We start from the raw sequence: 10,234 nt of genomic DNA on the forward strand, positions 1-10,234 counted from the left end.
AATTTAGATCACTAATTTGAGAGCTTTTTTTCCTTATAGAAACATTTGATATAAATTTCCCTCTAAGCACTACTTTAACTGCATACCCAACATTTTGATATGTTGTGCTTTCATTTTCATTCAGGTCAAGACATTTCCTAATTTCCATTATAACGTCTCTCTTGAACAATGGATTATTTAGAAGCATGTTGTTAAATACTTGGGAATTTTCCAGATACCTTTCTGTTTTTGATTTCTTGTTTAATTCTATTGTGGTCTGGGAGTGTATTTCATATTATTTCAATCCTTTCAAATTTATTAGGACCTTTTTGTTTGTTTGTTTGTTTCTGAAGAAGATTCGTCCTGTGCTAACATCTGTTGCTAATCTTCCTCTTTTTTTGCTTGAGGAAGATTAGCCCTGAGCTAACATCTGTATCAACCTTCCTCTGCTTTGTATATGGATTGCCGCCATAGCACAGCTGATGAGTGGTGTAGGTCCGTGCCCAGGATCTGAACCCACATTGAAGTGGAGCATGCAAACTTAACCACTATGCCACAGGAACAGCCCCTAGGACTTGTTTTATGGCCTAGAAATGGTCACTCTTAGTCACTGTTCCATACGCACTTGAAAAGAATACGCATTCTGTTGTAGAGTGGAGTGTTCCACCAAGGTCAATTAGGTCAAACTGGCTGATGATGTTCAGGTCCTCTATATGCTGATTTTCTGTCCACATGTTTTATCATTTACTAAGAAAAAGTGTTCATATATCCAACTATAATTGTGGATTTGCCTATTTCTCCTTTCATTTCTATCAATTTTTTGCTTCATGTATATTGAAGTTCTGTTATTAAGTGCACAAATATTTAGATTTATTATGTCTTTTTGATGAATTGATGCATTTATCATTACAAAATATACCTTGTTATCCCTGGTAATATTCCTCATTTTGAAGTCTATTTTGTCTTTTATTAATATAGCTGCTCCAGCTTTCTTTTTTTGTTTGTTTGTTTTTGGTAACTCTAGATCTCTTTTGATTAGTGTTGTATGGTATATCTTTTTCCAGCCTTTAACTTTCAAACTATCTTTATATTTAAAGTGGGCTTCTTATAAACAGCATATAGTTAGATATTGCTTTTTATCTAATTTGATAATCTCTGCCTTATACTAGGAGTGTTTATACCTCATGGCCCCTTCCTCCAACTTTAAAGTTGGGCAGAGAGAGAAAAAAGCAGGAGTCAATCTTATTATTCCTCTTAAGATTGTTTCATTCAGAAGGATCTCTTCCTGGGACCAAGGTGAGTTCAAAGGATATTTGTTAGGCACAAAGCATGGACACTGTGGGACCCAGAAGAATTTTTGAAGAACTGTAGTGATGTTCTTCCTCTTCTGCTTTCCTAAAGTCTTGTATTGAGGAAAGCCCAAATAAGTTATAAAGTACCAACTGGGGAGGGGAAAGGAGACAGCACAGTTCAAAGGAGAGTCCACAGGTCTGAGTTAGAATATCTTGAATGTAAGTCCAGGATCTATGCTTCCTAGTCATAAGACTGTGAGAAATTCAATGAATGTCTTGGTTTATAAATATGTGAAATGGAGGCAGTAATATCTACCCTTCATGATGGTTTGTGCAAGTGTTTTCTAAACCAAAAAATTTCTCCAAATGATGGTGTTATTTTAGGGAGAACACAGCAAATCTCAACTCTGAACCATCCTGGTTGGGGATGAGGGTGGACAGGTTGTTGGTGATCGTACAAGGGATTTTGCCTTTAATACTATGTAATCCAAACTTCTGACTTTTAACAAGATGTCAGTATATAAGTATAGTAGGGATATAACTACAGTGGGGATCAGGCCATTCTAGATATCAGCGTACAAACTCCTTCCAGAATCTGATAAAAGACACGAACTCCTTCCAGAAAATGCCTCCCACAAAATTCTACGGAAAGAGTTCATAGACTCCTTGAACCCCACTCATGGACCCCAGTTTTAAGAATCCTGATTTATAGATACCTGTAAACAAAGAGAAAACATAAAAATCTAGTTTACTTGTATAAAAATAATTCAATTATGGTAACTTAGATTCCCATATCACGTGGTACAGTATCTATTTTGCCTACAATTATGTCAGATTGACTTTGCTCTAAGTTTGATTTGGTTATAACACAATTGTTGAGGCAGGCTCCACCTTTATCATTTGTTCTTCATGTGGCACAGTGTTGTCTATTCACAACTTTAAAAGGAAATTAGAAAGACTATTTATTAAGAGCTAGTATTCTGCCTCCATGGTTTCATCTATTGAAATAATTACTTCCCAGGTTGGAAATCGTATGCTCTTATGGAATAAACTGGTAGGTGAGAGGCTATGAGGCAGAGTGGAAGGTGTTCAGGATTCAAAAGACAAACCTGGGCTGGAACGCCAGCTCCTTCACCACTGACTAGAGTTCAACCTTAACCAGCCCTTTAATTCCTGGCCTTAACTAACTTCACTGATTAAATGGGAATAACAATATTTAGTTAAGGTGTTTCTATGAATATTAGGGACAATACAAACAAAACACCCAGGCTGTGTTAGATGCTAAATAATGGGGCTATGACTATGGTGAGTCCTTGGTGTTATGCAACAGCAGCTATGTTGCCCAGGGCTCCCAATGCCACATAATCAAACTGGCAGGAGACTCTTGAGGGGGACAATTGCTTATTCTGTTGAGGGAATAGTGAATGTCAAAGCCTGATAACTGTTGACATCCCCAAGGTGCCAAGGAGACAGACTCGAGATTATAGTGTATCCTGCCTTTGACAGTCCAGTGAACCATGATTTCAGAGTGGCACTTTGTTGGCTTTTCAGGAGGCTAGTGCAGTATCCAAGGTGGCTTAAAAATCCAGAACTAACACATGCAAAGGAAAAACCAGTTCAATAATAACATATTTTCCGTCCTTACTGTTAGCTTCCTTGTTTTTTCTTTCTCTGGCTCAGTGAATACCAACACAAAGAGGAATAAATCTTCTGACAATTTTTTGTTTTCTTCCAAGATTATTTAGTGCTATAGGGGAGGAAGGCAATTTACAGGGAGATGGAAAAGCAAATGTTTGATAAACAAATGTTTGTTGGGCCATCTACAGACAATGAGACATTAATTGAGAGAATGGCCTTTGCTAGGTGCCCTCCTGTCTACCACACCTAGAATTATCTATGGTGAGAGCTTCTTCCTGGGATAGGCTCTTCTATCTTAAATTCTTTCAGGCAATTAGGGGGAAGGTCAAAGATTCCTTAAGAATCTTTTTTTTTGTGTGTGTGAGGAAGATCAGCCCTGAGCTAACATCCATGCCAATCTTCCTCTTTTTGCTGAGGAAAACTGGCCCTGGGCTAACATCCGTGCCCATCCTCCTCCACTTTATATGGGACGCCACCACAGCATGGCCTGACAAGCAGTACATTGGTGCGTGCCCAGGATCCGAACCCGGGCCGCCAGCAGCAGAGTACGCGCACTTAACTGCTATGCCACAGGGCTGGCCCCATCCTTCAGAATCTATTGTCCTTAAAAACAATCAAGCCAAAGAGACACATTTTGGGGTGGCAAATTTTGATCCTCTACAGTCCTGTCTTTGAAACTTTAAGAATTTTCACAGTCCAGAAGCTGAGTTGGTAGATTGTTCCATCTCACTAAACATGTCTCTTAGTCCAGATGATAGGTCAGTCCAGTTATTCACTTCAGGAAGTGGTGATGCAGGTGGGCTCCTATGTTGTGTGAGCAAGCAATCAGGTATTTAATAAGAAGCATTTCTATGAAAACAAAAACAAGGTTAATGGTTGGAGCAAATTATAAATCAGTTTATGGGCCCAGGGGCCAATCAGTCAAGAAGATTTCTGCATCTTTTGCAGTTTGAAATGTCGCTGATGATGTCATCGGGTGTTCAGGTATCCTTCTGAGAGGCTTACATAGCAACAGGCATGCTATCATGGTGATCCCTACAAAGTTTATATCAAGTTGTCCAGCTTCAGTTCACAGGGCTTCAGGAAAAAGAGTGGTTTCAGTTCTCAATGATTCCAAATGAAAATGATGGAAAAAATTGAAAACGTTAGTTGGCGATTTGTAGCCAGATGTTTCAGGAGACTAGATGAATTCAGGATGCAGTCCAGTTTACAGGTATAAAATAAAAACCTCAAAGACAATTAACAGAACTAGAATCTAATACCCACAAATGTATACTATAGTTTCTATTGAAACATAATTTTTCTCTCTAAAAATCACCCTCATTTTTCCCAAAGATAGCCAAATTAAGACTAACTGGTTTGCAAAATACATCTAGTTTCAATAAACTTGGCCCAATTATTTATAAAAATGCAGCAAGAATAGCAATTGATCTTATAGACTCTTTTAAATCTGCTCTGCTGGAACTTTTTATAAGGGATCTCAGATTGAACTTTATAGGCCTCTCAAGGCCAGGAAAGCAAAGCCAAAGACTTGTTATCAGAGTGAACCTGCAATACCTTCAGATTTGGTTGAATTCCTCTCTTTTCAAGGTCCCCCCAAATATCCTGTGGTCCTTTGTACCTGCCAGGGAAGTAACTTTCTTTACTCACCCGTTAAGGTTGCTGGGAACTCTGTAAGCAAGGTACCAAGCCAATATTTCCAAGTGGCTTTATACCATAAAGTTGACCTTTGTTCCTCAAAAGCTGTCTGGTCATATCTGGGTCTATGCATGTTTCTCTCAAATATGACATTCCAGTCAAAGCTTTGGCAATATAACCAATGTTTTTAGTTGTGTCCTGTTATAAGGAGAACAGACTCTTACTGAAATTATGTAAATAACTATATTGCCATGAAAATAACAATACTTACTAAGAGTTTCCAAATTCTGGAGGGATCAGGTAGGGAGAAAAAGATAAATGTTTCAATTCTGCTTACAAAGGTATAACTTACTAAGTTGCTATAAGTCATAGTTAGCTTAAGAGAAAAGAGAAAAAGGTTTCCTTAAATATGGAAAAACAAAACATTAAAAAATCAGCAATATTTTAAATGAAAAGTTATAAAAATTATAATCATACTCATCAGTTTATTTAGTCTCATGTAATCAACTCTTGATCTTGATCTTCTTTAGCAGTTTCATGAAGTTATCAGTTTTTCCATTAGAGTTCTGTAATTTCTTTTATTTATTTATTTATTTTTTGTGAGGAAGATCAGCCCTGAGCTAACATCCATGCTAATCCTCCTCTTTTTGCTGAGGAAGACCTGCTCTGAGCTAACATCTATTGTCAATCCTCCTCCTGTTTTTTCCCCCACAGCCCCAGGAGATAGTTGTATGTCATAGTTGCACATCCTTCTAGTTGCTGTATGTGGGACGCGGCCTCAGCATGGCCCGAGAAGCGGCGCATCGGTGCGTGCCTGGGATCCGAACCCGGGCCGCCAGTAGTGGAGCGCACGCACTTAACCGCTAAGCCACGGGGCTGGCCCAGAGTTCTGTAATTTCTTACCCAATTCAGTTTAATGATCTGAAAGTTTATCAGAAACCTGTATTCTAGAGTAAGCGTCAGAGTCCTTTCCATGAATTTCTCTGAAGATGAAACATGTTTGCAAAAGCAGAGTAAAACAAAACCGTCTGTAAATGACAAAAGACTTAAAAATGGCAATTGATAAAAATAAAAAAACTTGGGGGCTGACCTGGTGGCGTAGCAGTTAAATATGTGCGCTTCTCTTCAGCAGCCTGTGGTTCGTGGGTTTAGATCCCAGGCATGCATTGACGCATCGCTTGTCAAGCCATGCTGTGGTGGCATCCCACATAAAGTAGAGGAAGATGGGCACAGATGTTAGCCCAGGGCCAATCTTCCTCAGCAAAAAGAGGAGGATTGGTATCGGATGTTAGCTCAGGGCTAATCTTCCTCACACACACACAAAAACAAAACAAAACACAAAACTTGGCCATTTCTGTGACACAACACTAAAATAATAATTGGAATTATAACTGACAACCAGGATAGATCAGTGTTTTAGGAATGTTATATAATTTTTTAAAAACACTTATATCAATAACATTTACCCACATAATGTCATAGGTTCCTATGAAACAATGCTTAGTTATCCATTTAACCAAAGTGACAATTAGATTTTGAAGGCAAACAGAGAGAGCCAAACAGTTTAAAAAAGCTTAATAGAGAGACTTCAGCCTTTTTGAACATAGGAAATTATTTTGACAAAACATAGCTTTTCTTTCTTTTATGTAGATTTACTCAAAGGTAAAGAAAAACCTTTTATAATTTATTTATTAAGAGCAGACTAAAAGTTTAAGAAAATTATCCTTTCAAGAGAGAGACAACCAAATTCTAATTTTGCACCAGCTTATTTTTGATATTAAAACTCATTTACTTAATTAAATCCACTTTAATCTTAGCCAACTTGACCATGTACAAAATTCTTTTCTCAGTTTTTCTTTTTATAAACCTTCTATAACCTTTTTAACAAACAAAAATCTTTATTTCTCATACCTTCTTTACTGAAAACATACATCTTACTTTCCTTGAATACAAAGATGTTTTCCTTATCAATTTTTAGTACCTTTAATCACATATTAGAATTTTTAACCCTTATAGACCTTAATTTTTAGTGAAAACTGAGAAGTAAGCAATTATAAACTGTCTTTTACATTAGCATTCTGTGGCTTGGCAAGTTTATAAACACTTTTCATAATTTCTAGAAACATGCTACTTCATAGTACAATCTTTTTTTGTGTATGTGAGGAAGATCAGCCCTGAGCTAACATCCATGCCAATCTTCCTCTTTTTTTTTTTTGCTGAGGAAGACTGGCCCTGAGGTGACATCTGTGCTGATCTTCCTCCACTTTATGTGGGATGCTGCCACAGGATGGCCTGACAAGCAGTGCATCGGTGTGCGCCCGGGATCCAAACCCAGGCCGCCAGCAGCGGAGCGCGTGCACCTAACTGCCCGCCACGGGGCTGGCCCCCAGTACAATCTTTTAATAAAACACAAGACATGTTTTCTAAAAGACCTAAACACTTTTTAGTTTCTCTGTAATAAGAAGCCAAAAGTAGATGAACCTATATTAATAATTAACATCTAATATTTTATCTTATTTAGAAACGATCTTGATATTCAGTGAAATTTCCATCATTTAATTTAGCCAAGCAAAACTTCAAAATTTCAAGTTACTAAAGAGATTTTGGAAGTTATTTTAAATACTCCTGCCATAAAATATAATTATTGCTAAAAGTTTATCTATAAACTCTTATCTCACTTACATCTAAATCATTTGCTCCCAACAACTATGTTTAGATTACCCACGAAAACTTCATGAGACATTAGACAAAATTAGCTTATCATTTTAAGCTATTATTTTCCTGACAAATTTTTAACAGAGATAACATGAGCTTATTTTTTAATTTTATTTTATATTTTTGCTGAGGAAGATTCACCCTGAGCTAACATCTGTGCCAATCCTCCTCTATTTTGTATGTGGGTCGCCGCCACAGCATGGCCCCCAATGAGTGGTGTAGGTCTGTGCCCAGGAACCAAACCCAGGCTGCTGAAGCAGAGTGCACTGAACTTAACCACTAGGTCACAGGGCCAGCCCAACATGAGCTTATTTGACTAGTAAACCCAGGCTGCATGTCTGCATGATATCCAACGCCGATAACTCTGAGGACATGTTTATTTCAACCAAACCAACAAACTTAAACAAGTTTTCATTTACCAAAGATTATTTTATATCATGTTAACTTGAAAGACATTTGAGTTAGTTTCTATTACATTTAGAAATAATTTATGTAAGTGCTTACTTTAAGCCAATTAAACAGAGCTCTTAATCTTGGCCATAGCTTCCAGAGGTAAAATATCACACATATATAATATACATATAGACACACATACACAAAGACTCCACAGCTACTGTTTTAAAACTTTAGGACAATGTACCACACCTTTAAAAGTCTGCATAAAGCATTTAACAAAGGCCTTCTTTCTAAGTGTACAATTTAATCCTAGACCAATTTACCTTGGGTGGGGAGGAGCTTTTATTACCTTTTTTTTATTAGCACCTGATATTAGCCTCTAGTTTTTATCTCATACAGTACAGGCTCAGGCAACTCTATTGACTTCCCTTTAGTATATTTAATTAACATTGTCTGAAGGGCAGATTTATATGCTGTCTTACAATCAGGCAGGGGAAATGTTCCCCAGTAAGACAGGATGTCTATCCCCACAATACGATCTATAACACAATCAGGCAAAAAGAGATGCAATCACTTCACATAAAGCCCATAAATATATCAATTTTCTACAAAATTTCATCTGAATTCCATTAACTCTTATACCTCTAATGATAGTTCCATTAGGACTTTATCAATAGGTCTCAGTCTTATAATATTGGAAGGGGAAGTGTTCCCAGCCAGACATAACGTCCATTTTCAAAACACACTCAGGCAAAGTTGATAGAGCCTCTGTACAATATTAGCTCAAACACTTCAACTTCTATAATCTCATCAACACTTATATTTTTACAGTTTCTCAATTTAATTGTAACCTGAGTCAGGGTCTGAAGGCTAGTCATTATTTGTTTTGTATTTCATTTTTAATTTGGTCTTTTCATAGTTACCAATAAAACAATTATGATGAGAGTTCTCAAAAAATGTTTTATAATTTAGAGAAGTTTTTCCAATTTAAATGATCCATCATCTGGCCACATTGAGGAGGAGGATCTTAATAGCTACTCAAACTGATACTGAACTTCTTAATCTCAAGTTCATGTGCCTGGTGTGCAGTAAACCAATCGCTGAGATATCAGTGCTTGGAGATGGAGAAAGGTTTATTTGAACTGGCCACACGAGAAGTCAGGAGGATAGGTTCTCTCAAATCTGCCTTAAGAGAAGAAAGCAAGGGATTTTATAGAGCTAAGTGGCTTGGCAGGAGGAGTTTCAAAGAAACAAAGGAGTATCCATGTTTCTTTCACTCCCGATAAGCCCCTGGGCAATCTGACTTCTGGGTGTCCACAGCAGCTGGGGGCTGGTTATCTGCGGATCCTTGAAGGCATTCTTTTTCTTCTGTAAAACAAGCTCATAAATCCTTGTGATCCTTGAGTCACTCCTCAGGTTAAACAAGAAAACAGCAAATTGACAAGATTAACTTATTTTCATCTACGCCTGTGTAGGGAACAAGGTTGAAAAGTAATCTTATTGAATATTTACAGTAACCCTCAAGTACCTGGCTTCAAAACCAATAAGCCTTTATGGCTTAACCATGGACACGGAGCCATCCCCAAAACATAGTGCAAAAGAAGCAGCCCTCACAAGATCCAGAAAGTTCATTCACAAAAACACTAAGAAAGCAAGGGCCTTCATTGCCCAGGCAGTAAGACCAGCATTAACAAGCCACAAAGGTTGAGATGACAGAGTTCCCTTATGAAAGCAAGTGGGATGCCTTATGACAAACTCCCCTGAGAGCTGATACAGCCAGACAAAGAGTGCATCTCAGACCCCAGTCTACTCGGCTGATCGCCAAGATGCATGCCAGTACCTGCATCTTCCGAATGGTGGAGACCAAAAAGGTCACAAAGCCAAGCTCTCAAGACATAGACACAAAGACAGAGACAAGGAAAAATAGTGACTATCTCTGGGAGGAAAAGGATCAATAAATAAATCAATGAGTACTCAAACCAAATTTCCCAGAGTAGCTGAGGCCAAGAAGCTAGCTTCATCAATATTTTCTCCTGCTAATCTAAATTTAGAAAAGGAAAAACACTCACCACTTTCGCTTCCATTGGACCATGCAGGCAGAGATCCGGGAGACTGACCTGGAAAGAACTCTTACCTCCTGCAGGCTCTTGTCAGGGATCCAGGATCTCTCTCAGCTGCAGTAGTCCTGGAGCAAGCAGCCTCCAGCCAGTTAAGTTTTGCCCCATCCTGGTCACCAAACTGTGGGGGAGGAAGGCAAAGTACATGGTGATGGAAAAACAAATGTTTGATAAGCAAATGTTTGCTGGGCCATCTACAGACAATGAGACACGGAAGCGATCTTTTGAGAAAATGGCCCTTGCTAGATGCCTTCCTGTCTACCACACCTAGAATTATCTACAGTGAGAGCGCCTTGCTGGGACAGGTCCTTCTATCTTAAAGCCTTTTAGGCAATTAGGGGGAAGGTCAAAGTTTCCTTTAGGGTCTTTTGTCCTTCAAAATAATCAAGCCAAAGAGACACATTTTGGGGTGGCAAATTCTGATTCCCCACAGTGCCATCACCTTACGTGACTTTTTTG

This window comes from Ceratotherium simum, chromosome 16 (assembly GCF_057802395.1).
Source record: "Ceratotherium simum simum isolate JZ-2026a chromosome 16, ASM5780239v1, whole genome shotgun sequence".
Lineage (NCBI taxonomy): Eukaryota > Metazoa > Chordata > Mammalia > Perissodactyla > Rhinocerotidae > Ceratotherium > Ceratotherium simum.